Source organism: Hordeum vulgare, chromosome 1H, assembly GCF_904849725.1.
Source record: "Hordeum vulgare subsp. vulgare chromosome 1H, MorexV3_pseudomolecules_assembly, whole genome shotgun sequence".
Taxonomy (NCBI): Eukaryota; Viridiplantae; Streptophyta; class Magnoliopsida; order Poales; family Poaceae; genus Hordeum; species Hordeum vulgare.
The window spans coordinates 321,771,132-321,795,678 of record NC_058518.1 but is presented as its reverse complement, the minus strand read 5'-3'; positions in this window follow the sequence as shown (position 1 = coordinate 321,795,678).

The following is a 24,547-nucleotide window of genomic DNA, read 5'->3' as shown; positions in this document are numbered from 1 at the left end:
CTCGAAAACTGCTGCGATCCCATACGCTTGTGGGACATCACCTGTCTCTAAATTATATATTTTGGGTTTGCATATGTTAATTTCATATCCTTTTTTGCAAATCCTGTATTGTCATCAATCCACCAAAAAGGGGGAGATTGTTAGGGCATATTTCTCCCTAAGTGGTTTTGGTGATTGATGACAATGCCTGTGCGGACTAATCATGTGCATTAGCATTACAGATAATTCATGTCTAGGCACAAGACGATTCGGTCCCCTCAGAGTCTATCAAAGACGGTTTCTTTCTACGTTTATTTTCGGCGGATCTGAGTCATAGGAAAGCCGTACTATTAAGAGGGGGTCCGCTTCGGAAAGTTTTTTACTACCGCTCTCTGGCGGTAGTACTGTCCGGTACTACTGGGTCAGACTTTTGCACAACCGTTGCCTCAGCGGTGGTAGGCACGGAAGTAATTTTTTACTTCCGTGGTTGGTGGATCTACCATGCGGTAGTACCACTCGTAGCAGCGGTAGGTCCACTCCCAGCAGTGGTAGTGCCGCTCCGCTCGGGCTGAGAGTGGGGGTAACGGTTGGATTCTTGCCCCACTATATAAAGGGGTCTTCTTCCCCAAGAAGACTACCTCTTACCTCCCCAAGCTCCATTGTTGCTCCAAAGGTCATTTTCGCGTGATTTCTCTCCCTAGCCAATCAAACTTGTTGATTTTCTAGGGATTGGTTGAGAAGGCCCTGATCTACACTTCCACCAAGAGATATTTGATTCCCCGCACTAATCCCTTGCGAATCTTGTTACTCTTGGGTGTTTGAGCACCCTAGACGGTTCAGGTTACCTCAGAGCCACATTCCATTGTGGTGAAGCTCCATGGTCTTGTTGGGAGCCTCCAAGCTTTATGTGGAGATAACCCCAACCTTGTTTGTAAAGGTTCGGTTGCCACCTTCAAGGGCACCACTAGTGGAATCACGTCATGTGACAGCCCGATGCCGACGTTCCAGAAGATTCCCCTCTCTTTCCGTTTTCGTCGTGTGGCTTATTTTAACTGTCGTGTCATCATCGCATCATGCGCATCATCTGCATTGCATCGGCGTCTCCGTTGCCGCCAGTTTTCAAAACTTGCATCCGTTAGTAGTTGCCGGTCCTCGTCGTTGTCCGTTCTAAGTCCGACCGCACACGCACGCGCCCGCGGCACCGTCGAAACCCTGTTTTAAAAGTGCGTTTAAAACTTCCTCTGATCGAGGTGAAACTTGGCACGCGGTCGCGATTGGTTATCGCTAGACCGCCTGTCGAATTTCGTCGCGATCGGAGACCGTCTAGTATCCGAACGGTCGACCGTAGCGGCACCGTATTCGGGATACCGTCGGACGTGTGTCACTGTTTTAAATCACGTTGCCGCGCCGCCCGTTCTCCCTCTCGTCTCCGGATATCTACACAACACGGCCGCGTACCCATCGCCCATGTTCGGAATCGTCCGAATCCGACCCCGCGGTTGGATCCGGAGCGCGATTCCGGTTAACCGAGCCCCCCATTTGTCTATAAATACCCCCCATGCCATTAATTAGACAGCCCCCTCTCATCTCTCCTCGGGATCCGCGCCCCACCTAAACCTAACCCTAGCCGCGCAGCCCCACTATCTCTCCTCTGCCAGCGCCGCCGGGCCCGCGAAGCCCATCGCAGGCCCGCCCGAACCCGAGCCGCCGCTGCGCAAGCCCGAGCCGCGCCGCCCCTGTTCAAGCTCTCTGCCCGAGCTCTCCCCCCCGGCCTCGCCTCCCCCGCCTGCTCGTCGGAGGCCCCGTCGCCCTCGGGGCGCGCCATCCCCGCCGGCCGCGCCGACCCCGCGCCGCCCCGGGCTCCCCGAAGCGCTGCCGCCTTCCCCCGCACAGCGCGCCGCCGCGCCAGATCCCGCCGGGAGTCTCCCGCGCCTCGGGTACGCCGTGGACCAGCCCGATCCGCGCCAGTTCGAGCCTCGTCGCCGGCCGCACTTTGCCTCCTCACCGGATCCCGCAGCGCCGCCGTTCCTCGGCCTCCCCTCCGGCAAGCCCCGCCTCGCTGCGCCCCGTGGTGCCCCCCCCTCGCCGGCCGCCGCAGCAACCGCCCAGCGCCGCCGCTCGCTCGTCCCACTCGGGATCGAGCATGGGACAGCGCAGCGCTCCAACGAGTGGGCCCCGAGCTGGCCCAGCCGGGACGGCCCACCTCCCTCGGCCTCGTTCCTCCAGGCCGGCCCCGGCTCCCACGTGGGCAGCCTCCTCTACTGGCCCGTTGGCCCAAGGTGAGCACCCCCCCGCAAGCCTATTCTTCGCCCATGCGTTGTTTAGTTTATTACGCCCTTGGTTTCGGCCCGTTAGATATTTAGTTTTATTTTTTCTTTTCGGTTTAGTGATTTTCAGGATTTAGCTAATTATTTAAACCCCCGTAACTTTTAAACCGTAAGCCGGTTCGGGACGTGTTATATATCGTTTTGGGGTAGCTCCGCGAGTAGAACACGATTATCCAACTTGCATATTTGTTTAACGCCGTTTAGGGTGCCTAATGCTTTGTTTTGCGCGCTGTTACAATAGGTTCCGATCCGTAGTTAATTTTTTCGCGCGTGTCCGGGTTGTTCATATGGCGTAGGATAAATGTCCATGTTTTAAGGGCTATTTTTTACTTGTATTTTAGAGCGGTCAAGCGTATTTTTCCGTGTAGGGATTGCCCTTTAGATTATTTTCGTGTCTAGGTTTATTTCTCCCGCATTATTGTGTGGCAATATTTTGTGTTGCAAACCCCACATATTATATATGTTTCCGGGGTATAAAAATCCCATGGATTTTTCTGTGCAATTAGTTTTAGCTTTTGAGGAAGTTAGTTCGCGAGATATTTTGCCGTGATGCCCTTTTGTTTAATTCGTAGGATTTATTCCGTGCCTCGTTTGAATTAGTTGTCAACTAGAGAGTTGATCTCGGATGTTTTGATTAGCCCCTGGTTTTTTTAGTTGCAATAGAAATGCGTGTTTAGGTGTTGTTTGCTGGCTCTCAAGTTGCTTGAATAGTGGTGTTTCAGAGGAGCTGAAATATTTCTAAGTCTGGAATCTGATATTATTTTGTTGCTGTCTTGTCTTGCTTGCATCTTTAGATCTGTAGCTCTTTTGAGGTTGGTCCAATGGAGTTAGTTGTTCCCCTTATGTTTCTCTAGCATGCTGTTAAGTTTCATGCCATTTGGAGTCTTGTAGCTATAGGTTTTGCTGCTGTCAATATTGCTTCAGGCTGAAACCTGCACTTTGACGAGGTGTTATTTTCACTAAGTCTGAAATAGTGCGTGAGATGCCATTTGGTGTCTTCTTTCCCTAGTGCTCCTTGCTGCCATGCTAGTTGATGTTAGCTGTTCGTAGAAGTGCTTCTTGCCCTCTTCCGTGCCATGCCTTGCTTGAGCTTATCGGAGTTGGGTAGCCGAAGTTGTGAGGCGTTGAATATGCTATGTGGCTGTTTTTGGCAGATTGTAGTGTTTTCTTGTTTTGCTCGTAGTTTTCGAACCGTGGCTCCGTTTTGATCGTGCCCTACTAGAAACTTGCTTAGAATCTTCTGTAGTTTCTTTTTCTCTTGCTGGTTGTTTGTGTTGATGTGCTCGTAGCCGCCGTTGCACACATTTTGCATTCATGCCATCATATCTTGCGGTGCTTGTATCTTTTGATCCGTAGCTCCGTTGGAGATGTTCTTTACGTGTAGATTGCTTGCCTTGACGCGTAGAATCACGTGAACCTATTTGTTCTGCTGTTTAACAACTAATTAAATACATTAGTTCAGATCTGGACAGAATTGTAAATTTACATGTGAGGTCGTTTCGGAGATGCTATATGTCGTTTCCGGCCTCATTTAAAATGCCTAGATAGGTAGTTTAATTTCCGCTTCACCTCTTGCATGTTTGACAACATTAATATTGCCGTGTAGATAACCGGGAGTGAACTAGATAATTAACGTGGAGTTTCGTCAATATGCAACTCGTGCATATTGAACTTCACTTAATGTGTAGTGTTTGATTGTGTGATTTGTCATGCCGCGACTTGCATGTATTCAGTAGCTCATGCATCATATGTGTTGTGCATCGTGTGATGAATATCGTGTGTTGATGCTTGTTTCCGTTTCCTCCGTATCGATAGAGTTCCGCAAGCGTGTCGGATGTGAGGACCCGTTCGACTACGTCGGTTCGTCTGCTTCACGGAGGCATTCTTCTTCCAAGCGGGATCTCAGGCAAGATGATCATTTCCCTAGATACCGTTACTAACATTGCCATGCTAGTTTTACCGTTGCTACTGTTTATGTCTCGTTGCCTACCACATGTTAAATATCAGCCTCTCAACAATGCGATGATCACCTTCAACCTGTTCGACCTAGCAAACCACTGAATGGCTATGTTACCGCTTGCTTAAACCTGTGTTAGCGTTGCTAGTTGCAGGTGCAGATGCTTCCATGTGAAAACATGGGTTCCTTGTTATATCACCATATTAATGCTATTTAATTTAATGCACCTATATACTTGGTAAAAGGTGAAAGGCTCGGCCTTTCTAGCCTGGTGTTTTGTTCCACCTTTGCCCCCTTAGATTCGGCTACCGGTGTTATGTTCCATAAATGAGTGCTCCTAACACGATCGGGGTTGTTATGGGGACCCCCTTGATAAATCGTTTTAGATTAAAGCTGGTCTGGCAAGGCCCAACTTTGGTACTACATTTGCCTAAACACCTAATAAAATTGCATAGGGACTTTCCGGACCCCGAGGATAATTTAATCAACCCCCGGTCCAGTGCTCCTCAGGAGTGTTGGCCCCACCTGAGCGATGTCTAGCGCCCCTCTAGTCACCCGGAGGTTTAGCGATCCCGACGTCTAGCTCATCCGCCGTGTCCTGAGAACGAGGTACGCGACTCCTATCGGGATCGTCGACACGTCGGGCGGCCTTGCTGGATTAGTTTTACCTTTGACGAGATATCTTGTGCATCGGGATTCCGGTGATGCTTTGGGTAATCTCAGAGTTGAGGTTTTCCATTAGGGAATCCGACGAGATCGCGAGCTTCGTGATTGAGGATTTCTATGCGGCTTGTGGTAATTTGTGATGGACTAGTTGGAGCACCCCTGCAGGGTTAAATCTTTCGGAAAGCCGTGCCCGCGGTTATGTGGCAACGTGGAAACTTTGTTTAACACTGGTTCTAGATAACTTGAAGTTAACTTAATTAAAAACTTGCCAACTGTGTGCGTAACCGTGACTGTCTCTTTCGTGAGTTCCTTCTCCGATCGAGGACACGGTGGGGTTATGTCTGACGTAGGTAGGTGTTCAGGGTCATTCATTTGATCATCAGTAGTAACGTTCGTTATGCGTAGATCTTCCCCCTCTCATTTCTGGTACTCGTAAGTTTAGCCACCAAATATATGCTTCGTCGCTGCTGCAACCTCACCACTTAACCATGCCTCACCCATTAAGCTTTGCTAGTCTTGACACCTTTGGAAATGAGATTGCTGAGTCCCCGTGGCTCACAGATTACTACAACACCAGTTGCAGGTACAGGTAAAGGTTACTTGACGCGAGCGCGTTGACTGTTCATTTGGAGTTGCCTCTTCTTCTTCTTCATCGATCTAGGAGGGGTTCCAGGCCGGCAGCCTGGGATAGCAAGGATGGACGTCGTTCTTCTTTTGTCGTTTGTTTTCGTCCGTAGTCGGACCCTGCTCTTACTCTTGATGATTGTGTAATGTACTGATGTGACTCTGATGTAGCTTGTGGCGAGTGTAAGCCAACTCTTTATATATATCTTATATTCAGTACATGTACTTGTAACGATATCCATTCTTGCGACACGACGAGATGCGCTTCTATCCCTGACGAGGCCCTCGTGCCAAATTGAGGATAGGATCGCATCTTGGGCGTGACAAGTTGGTATCAGAGCAAGGACCGACCTAGGAGCCCCCTTGATTGATCGAACTTGGCCGAGTCGAGTCTAGTGAAAAACTATTTGAGTCTAGTTATATATCGGAGAGTAGGATTCTTTTTTTCTCCTCTTCTATGCTCTGGTGAGGAATCCTGACGTAATAATTTATTCTACTCCTCTTCTCACTCAAAATTTTTAGGATCACGCGGATATTTTTGGAATCTATATGATGCCGATGTGACGGAGTTCTGTCTTGGTGCCTCCTGTCTGACTTGATCTTCTTCCGGGGAGTTGAGCTCCAGGGGATTCTTGAGCACATCGTTATCATTCAGATTTCTTAGTATCTAAGAACGAAGGATGTTCGTAATTGCTTCAATACTAGTAGTGGCGAGATAACCCCGATGTCCCCAGTACTGGTGCAGATTGTTCGGGAGTACTGCCATACTTTGTATCGTTGTGATCACAAGGGTCTGTTGTAGATGAAGGTCCGAGATTCTGGTCGTGTGTTGACGGATGTGATACAGGTGATGGGTTAGTATAGGAGTTGTGTGATATTACTCCTTGTATCCGTGTACCAGATTGCATGACCAGATATTTCGGGAATTCATAGGTGGGAATTTAAGTAGTTGCTTATAGTACAATCTTCCAACAAATGCATGATGTTAGGTTGGGGTTCGACATCTAGTGGATTCGTTTGTTCACGGTCGACTTACAGTGGTACACGTTGTGTCTTAAAGAGTCCTTGTAGATTTCTACGAATCGGGGACGCTTCGTATGTCAGGTGCACTGCGTTGCACTTGATGGCTACTGTAAATCGTGCCCGTGCGATCCTGTCCACGAAAATATCGAACGGGAATCTTTCTCATGAGTTTGTTCTGGCTTGTTTCGTAAGCCTCACCCTGTGTTTTGTTTTAATGTGGTAATTCAGTTGCTTCGATGTCAAGTGGTGATTTCAGATCTTTCCAAGAGGTGTTTTCATATTTTTATATGAGAATGCAAATTCTTTTGCTCAATCAGTTGTCTTATCAATTCTTGTCAACCGGAGTCGTCGTATCAATTCCATTTTTACCGGTGTGCTTCTCCTCAACTGAATCCAATCCTCTCCAGTTTTGCAAGATCGTTCTCTTTTCATCCGGAGTTCGTCTCTTCTGTCCCATGTTGTCTTTGTTTTTCCCGCCCTCCCGCCCTTTTTTCTCAGTGATTCAATTTTCATCCAAGAGTTTCCTTTTCATTGTGCTTCCGCTGTCTGTTCTTTCTCTCTTACCCGGTGAATTTAATTCAGATATCCGTGTTCATCATATCCTTTTTATCCTTGTAATTATTTCCTATGTTGGAAATTGTTATGAGTCTATCTTGCTATTCATTCCTCTTTTTCCTATCCAGAGTGCTGAAGATATCTCTAAGTTTCGAGTTTTCAATTCTTTTATTATTTCGAGTTCTCAACCTCATCTAGTTCTCTTCATGCCGGTGCAATATCTCTCTTTATAATCAGTTGTTTCAACGGTGATTTCTTTGAGTGGGCCCATAACCCACAGGTTCTTCCCTGGACCTTACCTGGCTCTTTAATCTTTTTCGGAGATCCTTAATTCTTTTCAACTATGACGTAAGTATGATTTTCATCAGTCATATTCCTTCGTCAAGACCTATTTGAATTAATTCTCAGTTCTCTCAACCTTGCATATTCTTATCCCGGAGTGTCTCATTAATTCTTCGTGATGTTGTTCTCGCCGTCATTCTCAACTTGGAAATTCGAAGGAGTGTTTCTCTCAGTCTTGTTCCATTCTTGGGAAGTTTGTCATCTCAGCTTCGTGTATCCTCTCATTTGTTGTCAATCATGAGTAATCCCTGTCTTGCTATCCGGTGCATTTCTGAGTTGTTTTCATTCTCGTTCCTCCGAAGGCCATCATTTCAGAAGATTTCTTCGTTCTCAGCTTTCAGCTTTCATCCTCAATTCTTCTCAATTGTTGTCTCTTCGTTCGTCTCTCAATTATTCTGGTGCCTTGTTCTAGTTTTCTCTCAGCTGGCTCATGATCTCTTCGTTATCTTGCATCTCCATTAATTCGTGGTGTTCCCATTCAATTGTGAATTCATACCGGTGCTTCCTTCAATCATGCTTCAAATGGTGCTTATCTCTCTGTCTCTTCAAGATCATTTCAAAAAGAATAAGTGGTATGCTAAATCCGTTGTTTATCATCAGTTAACTTGATGAAGGATAAGCATAACATAATTCTTCTTCTTGTTCTTCCTTCTTCCAAGAGATTTCAATTCTTCTTCCGGAGTGGCTCATGATATCAATTCTTTCTCAAGTGCCTATCTTTCTTTTCCGGAGTTCCAAGTTCTTTTAGGCATCTCTGTGCGAGGCTTCATCTTAATCTTGGCAAGGTCATAATCTTATCCTTTTCCACCTTCATATCGTTCCGTCATTCATTTTGATCCGGAGGCTCGTCATGCTGGTTCTTCAAGGATCTGATTCATTCGCATGTGTTCTTCAAGATTCCTGTTGGAATACCTCAAGCATCCTTTCTCTTGCATCTCCAGTGCATTGTTCTTCCTTTATCCTCTGAGGTGGTATTATAGCCTTATTGTTAGTGTAGGAGCCTCGAAGAGTTTTCCTTTCAAGAATGAGATAATTAAACCCACCAATTCTATGATCATGAGATATTCTCAACTCATGATCTCGTCATGGAGTTATCTGGGTTTGGAATTCACCTAAAGCTCTTCCTATGGATTGTTGCTATCATGGTGTTTGTCATTAATCCAAGTTCTCAATGTATCCTCTTGGTGTAAGGGATTGTTCATATCTTGTTTCTCCCAATTTATCCTTGTTTCTTTTAGTGGTTGTTTGTCACCTCATATTTGTGGAGATGATTTTCATAAGCCCACTACTATCTTATTCTTTTCGTTGTTGGTTTTCTAACCACTACGTCAATTCTATGATCGGAGGCTCTTCTATTCTATTGTGATGGTAGTTGTCATTCTTTTCTTCATTCTCTTCTTCCGCTTGAGCTAGTTCATATTCTCTTGTTCCGGAGGCATTGTGATATTGCTATTTTGGATCTATTATGTTGTTCTATCAAGTTCATGGTGTTCCCTTGTTCTATTTACTTGTTCGTTGTGAATATTGTCTAATTCTCTCTTCTTATCAAATTTTTTGTCCCTTTTTCCTACCGAAGTGCTGCCGAAATTTTCCGTGATTTCTTGCTTCTTTTCTCATATCATTCCTCATCTCTTCTTAACCCTTTAAGGATCGTTGGTTTCACTCGTTTGTCAAAGAAGCGACTATGATTTTACCTCTTGTTCTTTCTCATCCTCTCCCCCTTTCAATCTTGGATCTCGGGGCGAGATCCTCTTGTAGTGTAGGAGTGTTGTGACAGCCCGATGCCGACGTTCCAGAAGATTCCCCTCTCTTTCCGTTTTCGTCATGTGGCTTATTTTAACTGTCGTGTCATCATCGCATCATGCGCATCATCTCCATTGCATCGGCGTCTCCGTTGCCGCCAGTTTTCAAAACTTGCATCCGTTAGTAGTTGCCGGTCCTCGTCGTTGTCCGTTCTAAGTCCGACCGCACACGCACGCGCTCGCGGCACCGTCGAAACCCTGTTTTAAAAGTGCGTTTAAAACTTCCTCTGATCGAGGTGAAACTTGGCACGCGGTCGCGATTGGTTATCGCTAGACCGCCTATCGAATTTCGTCGCGATCAGAGACCGTCTGGTACCCGAACGGTCGACCGTAGCGGCACCGTATTCGGGATACCGTCGGACGTGTGTCAGTGTTTTAAATCGCGTTGCCGCGCCGCCCGTTCTCCCTCTCGTCTCCGGATCTCTACACAACACGGCCGCGTACCCATCACCCACGTTCGGAATCGTCCAAATCCGACCCCGCGGTTGGATCCGGAGCGCGATTCCGGTTAACCGAGCCCCCCATTTGTCTATAAATACCCTCCCATGCCATTAATTAGACATCCCCCTCTAATCTCTCCTCGGGATCCACGCCCCACCTAAACCTAACCCTAGCCGCGCCGCCCCACTCTCTCTCCTCTGCCAGCGCCGCCGGGCCCGCGAAGCCCATCGCAGGCCCGCCTGAACCCGAGCCGCCGCCGCGCAAGCCCGAGCCGCGCTGCCCCTGTTCGAGCTCTCTGCCCGAGCTCTCCCCCCGGCCTCGCCTCCCCGCCTGCTCGCCGGAGGCCCCGTCGCCCTCGGGGCGCGCCATCCCCGTCGACCGTGCCGACCCCGCGCCGCCCCGGGCTCCCCGAAGCGCTGCCGCCTTCCCCCGCGCAGCGCGCCGCCGCGCCAGATCCCGCCGGGAGTCTCCCGCGCCTTGGGTACGCCGTGGACCAGCCCGATCCGCGCCAGTTCGAGCCTCGTCGCCGGCCGCACCTTGCCTCCTCACCGGATCCCGCAGCGCCGCCGTTCCTCGGCCTCCCCTCTGGCAAGCCCCGCCTCGCTGCGCCCCGTGGTGCCCCCCCTCGCCGGCCGCCGAAGCAACCGCCCAGCGCCGCCGCTTGCTCGTCCCGCACGGGATCGAGCACGGGACAGCGCAGCGCTCCAACGCGTGGGCCCCGAGCTGGCCCAGCCGGGACGGCCCACCTCCCTCGGCCTCGTTCCTCCAGGCCGGCCCCGGCTCCCACGTGGGCAGCCTCCTCTACTGGCCCGTTGGCCCAAGGTGAGCACCCCCCCGCAAGCCTATTCTTCGCCCATGCGTTGTTTAGTTTATTACGCCCTTGGTTTCGGCCCGTTAGATATTTAGTTTTATTTTTTCTTTTCGGTTTAGTGATTTTCAGGATTTAGCTAATTATTTAAACCCCCGTAACTTTTAAACCGTAAGCCGGTTCGGGACGTGTTATATATCGTTTTGGGGTAGCTTCGCGAGTAGAACACGATTATCCAACTTGCATATTTATTTAACGCCGTTTAGGGTGCCTAATGCTTTGTTTTGCACGCTGTTACAATAGGTTCCGATCCGTAGTTATTTTTTCGCGCGTGTCCGGGTTGTTCATATGGCGTAGGATAAATGTCCATGTTTTAGGGGCTATTTTTTACTTGTATTTTAGAGCGGTCAAGCGTATTTTTCCGTGTAGGGATTGCCCTTAGATTATTTTCGTGTCTAGGTTTATTTCTCCCGCATTATTGATTGGCAATATTTTGTGTTGCAAACCCCACATATTATATATGTTTCCGGGGTAGAAAAATCCCATGTATTTTTCTGTGCAATTAGTTTTATCTTTTGAGGAAGTTAGTTCGCGAGATATTTTGCCGTGATGCCCTTTTGTTTAATTCGTAGGATTTATTCCGTGCCTTGTTTGAATTAGTTGTCAACTAGAGAGTTGATCTCGGATGTTTTGATTAGCCCCTGGTTTTTTTAGTTGCAATAGAAATGTGTGTTTAGGTGTTGTTTGCTGGCTCTCAAGTTTCTTGAATAGTGCTGTTTCAGAGGAGCTGAAATATTTCTAAGTCTGGAATCTGTTATTATTTTGTTGTTGTCTTGTCTTGCTTGCATCTTTAGATCTGTAGCTCTTTTGAGGTTGGTCCAATGGAGTTAGTTGTTCCCCTTATGTTTCTCTAGCACGCTCTTAAGTTTCATGCCATTTTGAGTCCTGTAGCTATAGGTTTTGCTGCTGTCAATATTGCTTCAGGCTGAAACCTGCACTTTGACGAGGTGTTATTTTCACTAAGTCTGAAATAGTGCGTGAGATGCCATTTGGTGTCTTCTTTTCCTAGTGCTCCTTGCTTCCATGCTAGTTGATGTTAGATGGTCGTAGAAGTGCTTCTTGCCCTCTTCCGTGCCATGCCTTGCTTGAGCTTATCGGAGTTGGGTAGCCGAAGTTGTGAGGCGTTGAATATGCTATGTGGCTGTTTTTGGCAGATTGTAGTGTTTTCTTGTTTTGCTCGTAGTTTTCGAACCGTGGCTCCGTTTTGATCGTGCCCTACTAGAAACTTGCTTAGAATCTTGTGTAGTTTCTTTTTCTCTTGCTGGTTGTTTGTGTTGATGTGCTCGTAGCCGCCGTTGCACACATTTTGCATTCATGCCATCATATCTTGCGGTGCTTGTATCTTTTGATCCGTAGCTCCGTTGGAGATGTTCTTTACGTGTAGATTGCTTGCCTTGACGCGTAGAATCACGTGAACCTATTTGTTCTGCTGTTTAACAACTAATTAAATACATTAGTTCAGATCTGGACAGAATTGTAAATTTACATGTGAGGTCGTTTCGGAGATGCTATAAGTCGTTTCCGGCCTCATTTAAAATGCCTAGATAGGTAGTTTAATTTCCGCTTCACCTCTTGCATGTTTGACAACATTAATATTGCCGTGTAGATAACCGGGAGTGAACTAGATAATTAACGTGGAGTTTCGTCAATATGCAACTCGTGCATATTGAACTTCACTTAACGTGTAGTGTTTGATTGTGTGATTTATCATGCCGCGACTTGCATGTATTCAGTAGCTCATACATCATATGTGTTGTGCATCGTGTGATGAATATCGTGTGTTGATGCTTGTTTCCGTTTCCTCCGTATCGATAGAGTTCCGCAAGCGTGTCGGATGTGAGGACCCGTTCGACTACGTCGGTTCGTCTGCTTCACGGAGGCATTCTTCTTCCAAGCGGGATCTCAGGCAAGATGATCATTTCCCTAGATACCGTTACTAACATTGCCATGCTAGTTTTACCGTTGCTACCGTTTATGTCTCGTTGCCTACCACATGTTAAATATCAGCCTCTCAACAATGCGATGATCACCTTCAACCTGTTCGACCTAGCAAACCACTGAATGGCTATGTTACCGCTTGCTTAAACCTGTGTTAGCGTTGCTAGTTGCAGGTGCAGATGCTTCCATGTGAAACACATGGGTTCCTTGTTATATCACCATATTAATGCTATTTAATTTAATGCACCTATATACTTGGTAAAAGGTGAAAGGCTCGGCCTTTCTAGCCTGGTGTTTTGTTCCACCTTTGCCCCCTTAGATTCGGCTACCGGTGTTATGTTCCATAAATGAGCGTTCCTAACACGATCGGGGTTGTTATGGGGACCCCCTTGATAAATCGTTTTAGATTAAAGCTGGTCTGGCAAGGCCCAACTTTGGTACTACATTTGCCTAAACACCTAATAAAATTGCATAGGGACTTTCCGGACCCCGAGGATAATTTAATCAACCCCCGGGCCAGTGCTCCTCAGGAGTGTTGGCCCCACCTGAGCGATGTCCGGCGCCCCTCTGGTCACCCGAAGGTTTAGCGATCCCGACGTCTAGCTCATCCGCCGTGTCCTGAGAACGAGGTACGCGACTCCTATCGGGATCGTCGACATGTCGGGCGGCCTTGCTGGATTAGTTTTACCTTTGACGAGATATCTTGTGCATCGGGATTTCGGTGATGCTTTGGGTAATCTCAAAGTTGAGGTTTTCCATTAGGGAATCCGACGAGATCACGAGCTTCGTGATTGAGGATTTCTATGCGGCTTGTGGTAATTTGTGATGGACTAGTTGGAGCACCCCTGCAGGGTTAAATCTTTCGGAAAGCCATGCCCGCGGTTATGTGGCAACGTGGAAACTTTGTTTAACACTGGTTCTAGATAACTTGAAGTTAACTTAATTAAAAACTTGCCAACTGTGTGCGTAACCGTGACTGTCTCTTTCGTGAGTTCCTTCTCCGGTCGAGGACACGGTGGGGTTATGTCTGACGTAGGTAGGTGTTCAGGATCATTCATTTGATCATCAGTAGTAACGTCCGTTATGCGTAGATCTTCCCCCTCTTATTTCTGGTACTCGTAAGTTTAGCCACCAAATATATGCTTCGTCGCTGCTGCAACCTCACCACTTAACCATGCCTCACCCATTAAGCTTTTCTAGTCTTGACACCTTTGGAAATGAGATTGCTGAGTCCCCGTGGCTCACAGATTACTACAACACCAGTTGCAGGTACAGGTAAAGGTTACTTGACGCGAGCGCGTTGACTGTTCATTTGGAGTTGCCTCTTCTTCTTCTTCTTCATCGATCTAGGAGGGGTTCCAGGCCGGCAGCCTGGGATAGCAAGGATGGACGTCGTTCTTCTTTTGTCGTTTGTTTTCGTCCGTAGTCGGACCCTGCTCTTACTCTTGATGATTGTGTAATGTACTGATGTGACTCTGATGTAGCTTGTGGCGAGTGTAAGCCAACTCTTTATATATATCTTCTTTTCAGTACATGTACTTGTAACGATATCCATTCTTGCGACACGACGAGATGCGCTTCTATCCCTGACGAGGCCCTCGTGCCAAATTGAGGATAGGATCGCATCTTGGGCGTGACACGTCATCTCACATTGTGTGAGGGCGTGAGGAGAATACGGTGGCCTTAGTGACTTCTAGGGGAGCATTGTGCCTCCACACCGCTCCAACGGAGACACACTTCTTGTCCAAGGGAACGGACTTTGGTAACACATCCTCGTATCCACCGGTTCCACTTGTGGTTATCTCTTACCTTCACTTTCCACCTACATTTTTTAGTCATGCAAGGAAGACCATAATATATCCAAATGACACGAGTGAATGAATTCAACAAATGGTTGTCAAGGATATGATTTTGTTGTCTTCTTCCTTCATCTCCGAAGAAGGGGTTGTTGATACTTGGCCATGTCAAGATTGCTTTTGATGGGAGTTGAGGGCAATCTTGTGGAGTGTAGTTCTTCCAAGTACCTACAAAAGAATAGACGCAAAACAAGGGAGCATAGTTTTCCAGAATATAAGATAGTCATATAAATAGCACCATGGAATAGACAATCAAGCTCATGCCCTTGCATGCATCCGAGTGAGTCTAGCTCAAGTTTGAAGCATCAATGATGTTCAACTCACTCCTAAAATGACAAAAAACTTTCTCATCAAGTGGTTTGGTAAAGATATGAGCTAATTGTTTGTCAGCATGAACATGCTTGAGATCTATATCTCCTTTACAAATATGATCACGAATGAAATGATGTCGCACTTGAATATGTTTTGTTCTAGAATGTTGGACATGATTATAGGCAATTTTAATAGCACTTCCATTATCACATAACAATGGAACTTTTCTAACATGAATGCCATAATCGTTAAGAGTTTGAGTCATCCATAGTAATTGCGCACAACATGATCCTGCGGTTATGTATTCCGCTTCAGCAGTAGATAAAGATACCGAGTTTTGTTTCTTGGATGAACAAGACACAAGAGATATCCCAATAAATTGACATGTACCCGAAGTGGATTTTCTATCAACCTTGTCCCTGACATAGTCCGTGTCGGAATAGCCAACAAGATTAAATGAGGATCCCTTGGGATATCATATGCCAAAGTTTGGTGTATGTATGAGGTATCTCACTATTCTTTTTACAAACAATAGATGACACTCTTTAGGTGCTGCTTGATATCGGGCACACACGCAAACACTCAACTTGATGTCAGGATGGGAGGCACATAGATATAGCAATGAACCAATCATTGATCGATAAACCTTTTGATCATCTGGTTTGTCCTCCTTAGTGAGGTCAACATGTCCACTAGTTGGCATGGGGGTTCTCATACCTTTGCACTCTTGCATGTTGAACTTCTTGATTAAGTCCTTGGTGTACTTGGTTTGAGAGATAAATGTACCTTCTCTAATTTGTTTGATTTGCAATCGAAGGGAAAATGTTAGCTCACACATCATTGACATCTCATATTTCTTTGACAACAACCTTCAAAATTTCTCACTAAAATGTGGGTTAGTAGAACTAAAGATAATATCATCCACATAAATTTGGCACACAAATAATTCTTCGTTAACTTATTTGGTGAATAAGGTTGCGTAAATTTTACCAATCTCAGAACCCTTTCCAATGAGAAACTTCGTTAAGCATTTGTACCAAGCTCTAGGGGCTTGTTTAAGACCATATAAAGCTTTAAGAAGTTTGTAAACATGATTAGGTTTCTTAGGGTTCACAAAGCCGGTAGGTTTTCTAACATAAACATCCTCCTCAATTTCAGCTTTTAGAAAAGCACTTATGATATCAATTTGGTAAAGAGTAATATCATGGTGATTAGCATAAGTGAGAAGAATGCGAATGGCTTCAAGTCTAGCAACTAGGGCATAAGTCTCACTGTAGTCCATACCTTCGACTTGTGTGTATCCTTGGGCTACGAGACACACCTTGTTGTGTATGACCTATCCATCTTCATCTTGCTTCTTCCGAAACACCCATCTTGTACCGATAATGTTGTGCTCTTCGTTGGGCTTCTCAATAAGTGTCCACACTTCGTTCCTATCGAAGTTGTGTAGCTCTTCGTGCATGGCATTCACCCAATCTGGGTCTTGAAGGGCTTTTGCAACCTTCAAAGGCTCAATGCTAGAGAAGAAAGAATAATTCTCACAAAAGTTAGCTAAATGAGAATTAGAGCGAGTGATTCTCTCGGTTTTTATTTCACCGTAGATTTGATGCAGCGGATGATCTGTGTCCACTCTTGCTCAAACTCGTGGTAGTTTCTTCTTGTTGGATAGTGGTGCTTATTCTTCATAGTCTTTTTGATCGTTGTCGTTGCCGGTGTTATCTCCTTGAGGTGGTGGTGAGGAAGTGTAACAACCCGAGATTGACACTACAGAAGATTCCCCTTTTATTCCGTTCCCGCCGTGTGATTAGATTGTTTGTCGCATTCATCATCGCATCACTCGCATCATCTGCATGGTATCGACACCCCATTGTGTCAGTTTTTTCAAACTTGCAACCGTTATTAGTTGTTGGTTCTCCCCATTTTGTCGTTGACCGTTTCGAGACCAACGACACACGGCCGCGCCCGCGACATCATTAAAATATTGTTTTTAAAAGTGTGTATAAAACTTTCTCGGATTGGGTTGAAACTTGGTGTGCGGTCTTATTTTAATGTAGGTAGGCCGCCTGCCAAATTTCATCGCAATCAAAGTTCGTTTGATACCCGAGCCATTAAACCTATAGCGACACTATAACCGGACACACGTGAGACCTTTCAGTATTTTAAACTCTGTCGCCGGGTTTCCCGTTTTCCCTCTCTTTTATGCCTAGCCCCTCGACACAGTGCACCAACCCTACGCGCAACCTAGCTCGAAACCCCCCGAAAACCTATGGTCGTAACCGTTGGGTCCGGATCAACCCCGTAGTACTCCAAAACATCATCGGTATGTCAATTGGGCTCCCCTATCCTATTTAACACCGATCGTCCCATATAGTTCGGAGGGTCTAAACCCGTGGAACCATGTTATTTATATGCGAAACCTGGGCAAACCCTAGACCCTAGGATCTGTCCCATCATCCCATTCCGCGTTGCGCTGCCAACCTCATCTTCCTTGGGATATGATCCAATCCACCTTGGTTTCATCCCCACCCAAACAGTGAGCATCCTCGCGATTCCACCCCTTCCACCTATTCCCTTGTCCCCTAGACGTGTCCAACCACCACACGCACCCGCGTCGACGCACTCGAATCCAGCCACAGCCAGCGCTTGATCTAGTTTAGATCGAGGGTGCTACCTCCTCTCGTGCCTAGGCATTGGAACGCGGGCGACTCGTCCTCCCCTGCAGCCCAGCGCATCCGGCAACCAACCCAGGTCAGTGCCCCGCCGCACTGTTCTCTCCTTCCCCCTCCTTTCCTTCTTCCCTTGGTCCTCCCTTTCTCTCAGCTCAATTCTCTCTCTCTCTCTCTCTCTCTCTTTTCTTTGTCAGGTGCAGGTTGCCATCGCGAAGTCCGCGGCCGCACCCGGGCTCTTCTGTCGCGCCAGTTGTTGGGTAACGTAGCATAAATTCAAAAATTCCTACGCATATTCAGATCTTCCTATGGAGAGACCAACAACGAGAGAGGGTGAGTGCATCTTCATACCTTTGAAGATGGCTAAGCGGAAGCGTCGCAAGAACGCGGTTGATGGAGTCGTACTCGCGGCGATTCAGATCGCGTTGTGATTCCGATCTAGTGCCGAACCACAACACCTCCACGTTCAACACAGCCCGGTGACGTCTCCCGCACTTTGATCCAGCAAGGAGGAGGGAGAGGTTGGGGAAGATCTCCGGCAGCACGACGGCGTGGTGTCGATGGAGAGATGAGGTCTCCCGGCAGGGCTTCGCCAAGCACCGTGGGAGAGGAGGAAGAAGGGGAGGGCTGCGCCGAGGGAGAGGGAAAACTGTGTGCAAAACAGCTCCAAAACACCCACTATATATAGGAGGAGGGGAGGGGGGGTGCCACCCCTAGGGTTCCCACCCTAGGTGGTGCGGCAGCCCCCCAGATGGGAGGTGCGGCGGACAGGGCAGGGGAAGGGGGTGGCGCACCCCTAGGTGGGCCTTAGGCCCACCAGCGCCTAGGGTTCCCCCCCTCTCCACCTCCTGCGCCTTGGGCCTCCTTGTGGGAGGTGCACCAGCCCACTTTGGGCTGGTTGCCCTCCCTCTTTTGGCCCATGCTACCTCTTGGGGCTGGTGGCCCCTCCTGGTGGACCCCCGGGACCATTTCCGGTGGTCCCGGTACATTACCGGTGACGCCCAAAACATTTCCGGTGTCCAAAACCATCCATCCTATATATCAATCTTGACCTCCGGACCATTCCGGAGCTCCTCGTGACGTACGGGATCTCATCCGGGACTCCGAACAACTTTCGGTAACCTCGTTTAACAATTCCCTATAACCCTAGCGTCATCAAACCTTAAGTGTGTAGACCCCACGGGTTTGGGAGACAGGCAGACATGACCATGGTGGCTCCCACTTGCTCCACGATGATCTCATCGGATGAACCACGATGTCAAGGATTCAATCAATCCCGTATACAATTCCCTTTGTCTGTCGGTATAGAACTTGCCCGAGATTCGATCGTCGGTATACCTATACCTTGTTCAGTCTCGTTAGCGGTAAGTCTCTTTACTCGTTCCATAGCACGTCATCGTGTGACTAACTCCTTAGTCACATTGAGCTCACGCGGAGTGACTAATCCCGATCTCGATTCGTACCAACCCAACATATACTTTCAGAGGTACCCGCAGTGCACCTTTATAGTCACCCAGTTACGTTGTGATGTTTGATACACCCAAAGCACTCCTACGGTATCCGGGAGTTGCACAATCTCACGGTCGAAGGAAAAGACACTTGACATTAGAAAATCTTTAGCATACGAACAATACGATCTAGTGCTATGCTTAGGATTGGGTCTTGTCCAACAGATCACTCTCCTAATGATGTGATCCCGTTATCAATAAAATCTAATGCCCATGACCAGGAAACCATGATCATCTATTGACTAACGAGCTAGCCAACTAGAGGCTTGCTAGGGACACATTGTGATCTATTTATTCACACATGTATTACTGGTTCCTGTTAATACAATTATAGCATGAACAATAGACGATTATCATGAACAAGGAAATATGACAATAACCATTTTATTATTGCCTCTAGGGCATATTTCCAACACCAGTCACCGAGCCGCCACCGTGCCCACATCTCGCCGCCCCACCGGCCACCGGAGAGCCGCCACGCAGCCGACCCCCTAGCCTCGCCGCGTTCTGCGCTGCCGGCCCCGAGCGCCATGGCCGCGCCCAGCCACAACTCCTTTGTTGGCTCACCCGTGCAAGTCGGCCCCGACCTCATCCCACGCGCCGTCGCTCGCCGGAGCAACCCGCTAGTGACCTGACCGCCTAGGCACCGCTCTGCCTCCCATGCCCGAATCCCCCTCCTCTTTCTTCTTCCTTCCCCTGTTTTTCTCTGAACTCTCCTAGTCTATTTCTTTTTTAGGCTGTAGTAGCGCAATGGTAGCCCGGAGCTTGCCGTCGTTCGCCCCCATGCCATTAGACCTTGCCGTTGACCAGCCCAAGCACTGGATGCGTGCCACTCCGCCGCCCTTCGCTCGGATCCTAAGGAACCTCACCGATGTACGTGCCCAGCCACGGTAATGGAGGAAGCTGTCTCCATTCTTTTGTTCGCGTTGATTCAGACTCGCGTTTGCATGTTGTTTCATCTTCGAAAGCTCTCGTTTGCATCACCAATTGTAGCGCATCGCAGTGGCTGGCACTCCTTGTTGCTACCCGGGCGACCACGGGTCGTATCCCCATGACTGCGTTTTATATTGCATTTTTACGGCTTGCCAGAGGACCAGCCATGCCTTGTTTTATACTTAGTCGAGTCCTTTTTGTCAAGCACCATTCCTAGCCAAGTTGGCTAGCGCAGCTACACCACATGTATGGGGTCCTGGGTTTCATCGTAGCTCACCCCATTATTTTGGTTCTTTCGTTTTCTTCTGCTCTAGTGATGTTGCATTCAGATGTGATGAACCGGTAGCAGTAGGTTTCGACCCATGTGAGTTGTTCATTTCGTAGATGCCATGTTAGTTGCACATACCCTATGTTCATGCTTCCGTCCCATGGGAACCCGATAACCGGGATCACCCCATCATTCTTTGGCATGACACGCACACACTCCCAATTCGTTTGCATCGGTATCCCGTCGAGTTATTGGAACTGAAATGAGTCATGACTGTCATTTGCATGCATGTTGCACCCATGCCATATGATCTTGTGTTGCTCGTATCTCTTAGGCCGTAACTCCGTTGGAGATGAGCTATATGTGTAAACCGACTAGAATGACATGTAGAATCACATGCTTCACCTCTTGCCATGTTTAAACAACATTTACTATTGTCGTGTACCTAAACATGAGTGAACTAGATAATTCATATGTGGAGTTTCATCAATATGCAACTCGTTGCATATTGAGGTTCACTTAATGTATAGTGTTTGATTGTTCTGAATTTCCATGCCATGCCTTGCATAATTGAAATGGATATGCATCATATTAGGGTGTGCATCATGTCGTGCATGTGTTGTGGTGTTATCATGTGCTGATTCTTGTTTCCGGTTGGCTTCTTCTCTATAGAGTTCCGCAAGCGTGTTGGAATGTGAGGATTCGTTCCACTATGTCGGTTCGTCTGCTTCGCGGATTCGTTCTTCTTCCATGCGGGATCACAGGAAAGATGATCATTTCCCTAGATATCATTACTATCATTGCCATGCTAGTTGTCTCGTTTCTTTCACTATGTCTCACTGCCTACCACCTATTTAATAAGCCTCCCAACATTGCCATGAAAACCTCTAACCTTTCCACAACCGAGAAAATCACTGTTTCTCTATGTTACCGCTTGTTCGGCCTTCTTATAGCGTTGCTAGTTGCAGGTGCAGTTGCTTTCCATGTGCCAACATGGATTCCTCGTTAGATCACCATATAATTGCTATTTAATTTCATGCACCTATATACTTGGTAAAAGGTGGAAGGCTTCGCCTTCTAGCCGGATGTTTTGTTCCATCTTTGCCGCCTTAGTTTCTGCTACCGGTGTTATGTTCCATAAATGAGCGCTCCTAACATGCTTGGGGTTGTTATGGGGACCCCCTTGACTTTCATTTTGGGATAAAACTCGTCTGGCAAGGTCCAACAATGTGTCATACCCAAGATGCGGCCCTATCCTCAATTTGGCACGAAGGCCTCGTCAGGGATAGAAGCGTATCTCGTCGTGTCGCAAGAATGGATATCGTTACAAGTACATGTACTGAAAAGAAGATATATATATATATATATAGAATTGGCTTACACTCGCCATAAGGTACATCAGAGTCACAACAATACATTACATAATCAACAAGAGTAAGAGCAGGGTCCGGCTACAGACGAAAACAAACGAGAAAAATAAGAACGACATCCATCCTTGCTATTCCAGGCTGCCGGCCTGGAACCCATCCTAGATCGATGATGAAGAAGAAGAAGAAGCAACTCCAAGTGATCAATCAACGCGCTCGCGTCAAGTAACCTTTACCTGTACCTGCAACTGGTGTTGTAGTAATCTGTTAGCCACAGGGGACTCATCAATCTCATTTCCAAAGGTATCAAGACTAGCAAAGCTTAATGGGTGAGGTATGGTTAAGTGCTGAGGTTGTAGCAGCGGCTAAGCATATATTTGGTGGCTAAACTTACGAGTACCAGAAATAAGAGGGGGGTGAACTACGCATACCGATGGTGAACTACTGATGACCAAATGAATGATCCTGAACACCTACCTACGCCAGACATAACCCCACCGTGTCCTCGATCGGAGTAAGAACTTGCGAAAGAGACAATCACGGTTACGCACACAGTTGGCATATTTTAGTTAAGTTAACTTCAAGTTATCTAGAACCAGTGTTAAACAAAGTATCAACGTTGCCACATAACAGCGGGCACGGCTTTCCGAAAGATTTAACCCTGCAGGGGTGCTCCAAGTAGTCCATCACAAATTACCACAAGCCGCATAGAAATCCTCAATCACGACACTCGCGATCTCGTCGGATTCCTTAGTGGAAACCTCAACTCTGAGATTACCCAAAGCATCACCGGAATCCCGATGCACAAGATATCTCGCCAAAGGTAAAACTAATCCAGCAAGGCCGCCCGGCGTGTCGACGGTCCCGATAGGAGCCGCGTATCACGTTCTCAGGACACGACGGATAAGCGAAGTGTATGAGTGCCAAACCTCGAGTTTCCTCGCGGTGGCCTCGCACAGTCCTCTGTTTTGGACCAGCACCATCAGCACTGGCCCTCCCTGTATTATGTGAAATTACTCCTCGGGTTCATAACGCCCTATGCTTTCAGTATTAACAAGTTATTATGTTGGGCAAATGTAGTACCAATGTTGGGCCTTGCCAGACCAGATTTAATCTAAAATGAATTATCAAGGGGGTCCCCATAACAACCCTGATTGTGTTACGAGCGCTCAATTATGGAACATAACACCAGCAGCCGAAACTAAGGGGGCAAAGGTGGAACAAAACACCAGGCTAGAAAGGTCGAGCCTTCCACCTTTTACCAAGTATATAGGTGCATTAAATTAAATAGCATTTAATATGGTGATATAACAAGAACCCATGTTTTCACATGGAAGCATCTGCACCTGCACCTAGCAACGTTAACAACAGGGTTAAGCAAGCGATAACATAGCCAATCAGTGGTTTGCTAGGTCGTACAGCTTGAAGGTGATCATGGCATTGTTGAGAGGCTAACATTTAACAGGTGGTAGGCAACAAGACATAATCGATAGAAACGGTAAAACTAGCATGGCAATGATAGTAATGGTATCTGGGGAAATGGTCATCTTGCCTGAGATCTCGCTTGGAATAAGAATGACTCCATGAAGAAGACGAACCGATGTAGTCGAACGGGTCCTCACTTTCTGACACGCTTGCGGAACTCTATCGAGACGAAGGAAACCGGAAGCAAGAATCAACACACGATATACACCACACAATGCACAACACATATGATGCATGAGCAGCTGAAATCATGCAAGTCACGGCATGTTAATTCACAACAACCAAACACTACACATTAAGTGAAGTTCAATATGCAACGAGTTGCATATTGACGAAACTCCACGTACGAATTATTTAGTTCTATCTCGATTAGATACACGGAAATATTAAATGTGGTTAAACATGGCAAGATGGTGAAGAACAAATTAATCTACCTAGCTATGCATTTTAAATGAGACCGGAAACGACATATAGCGTCTCCGAAACGACCCCACGTGTTAAATCTTAATTCTGTCCAGATTTGTCCTAATCATATTTTAGGTTTGTTAAACGGTAAAACAAAGTGGTGCATGTGATTCTACACGTCGTTCTAGCCCATTTACATGTATGGGACATCTCCAACGGAGCTACGATTTAAAAACTATGGGCTAAACCGTTTAACACGTCGACACGCAAAACGGGGTATGCAGCACACTAGACAGATCTAATTATGCATGAGAGTTGGGTTTTGTGAAACTACAGAAAATTCTAAGCAACTTACATGTTGAAATCATTTCAATCCAAGGCACGGTTTAATAGGTACGGACGTTCTAAAACATAGTACAACTAAAAAAAATGAAAATAATATGGGCAGATGGGATTTGATCCCATGACCTCATGGATATAAGGCTTGCCGCTAACCAGCTGGGTTGGCTACTTACACGCGAAATAACTGGGCTTCTACCTAAATGAAACTGCGCATCAGCTCATCCTCGAAGGAGAAAATGCATAAAAAAGAATGTGAAGCCGTGGGGTTTCGAACCCAAGACCTCCTTGCTGCAGACCAAGGAGCTAACCAGCTGGGCTACTCTAGCACTATGATAACAAAAGGATCCTTGCTCTTCTTAAATCATACCAGGCGCTAACTGACGAAACTGAAAACAAAGACAGATATGTTCTGTCTGCCAGAACGGGGATGCAGGTCGGGGCGGTTGCGGGTTGGCCGCTGGCTTCGGCGGGGCGTCAGCGGGATGGGCGGATCCGGTAGAGGGGGGTCCCGTTCCTAGGGCTGGAGAAGCTTCCGGCGGCTCGGGATCCATCGGTGACGGCCATCCATGGCGTCCCTAGGGCTGCTGCTCCTGGTTCAGACAAGTCCAGAGAAAAAGATTAGAGAGAGAGAGAGAGGGAATCAACGAGAGGAGGAAGGAGAGCAGGAAGGAGAGGGGAACGGGAGAGGTTATGGCCTGGAGCGGCTTCTGGCGGCGCGGGGTCGCCGATTCCGACCTCCGGCGAGGGCACGAGGCGGCAGGGCTGCGGGGCTCATGCACGGATGGCTCAGAACGAGGCACATGAGGCAGCTTGGGGTGGGATCGCTTGCCGCAGAAGGAGACGTTCCTGCGAGCTACACCGGTGCAGAGTAGCGGGCTCGCGC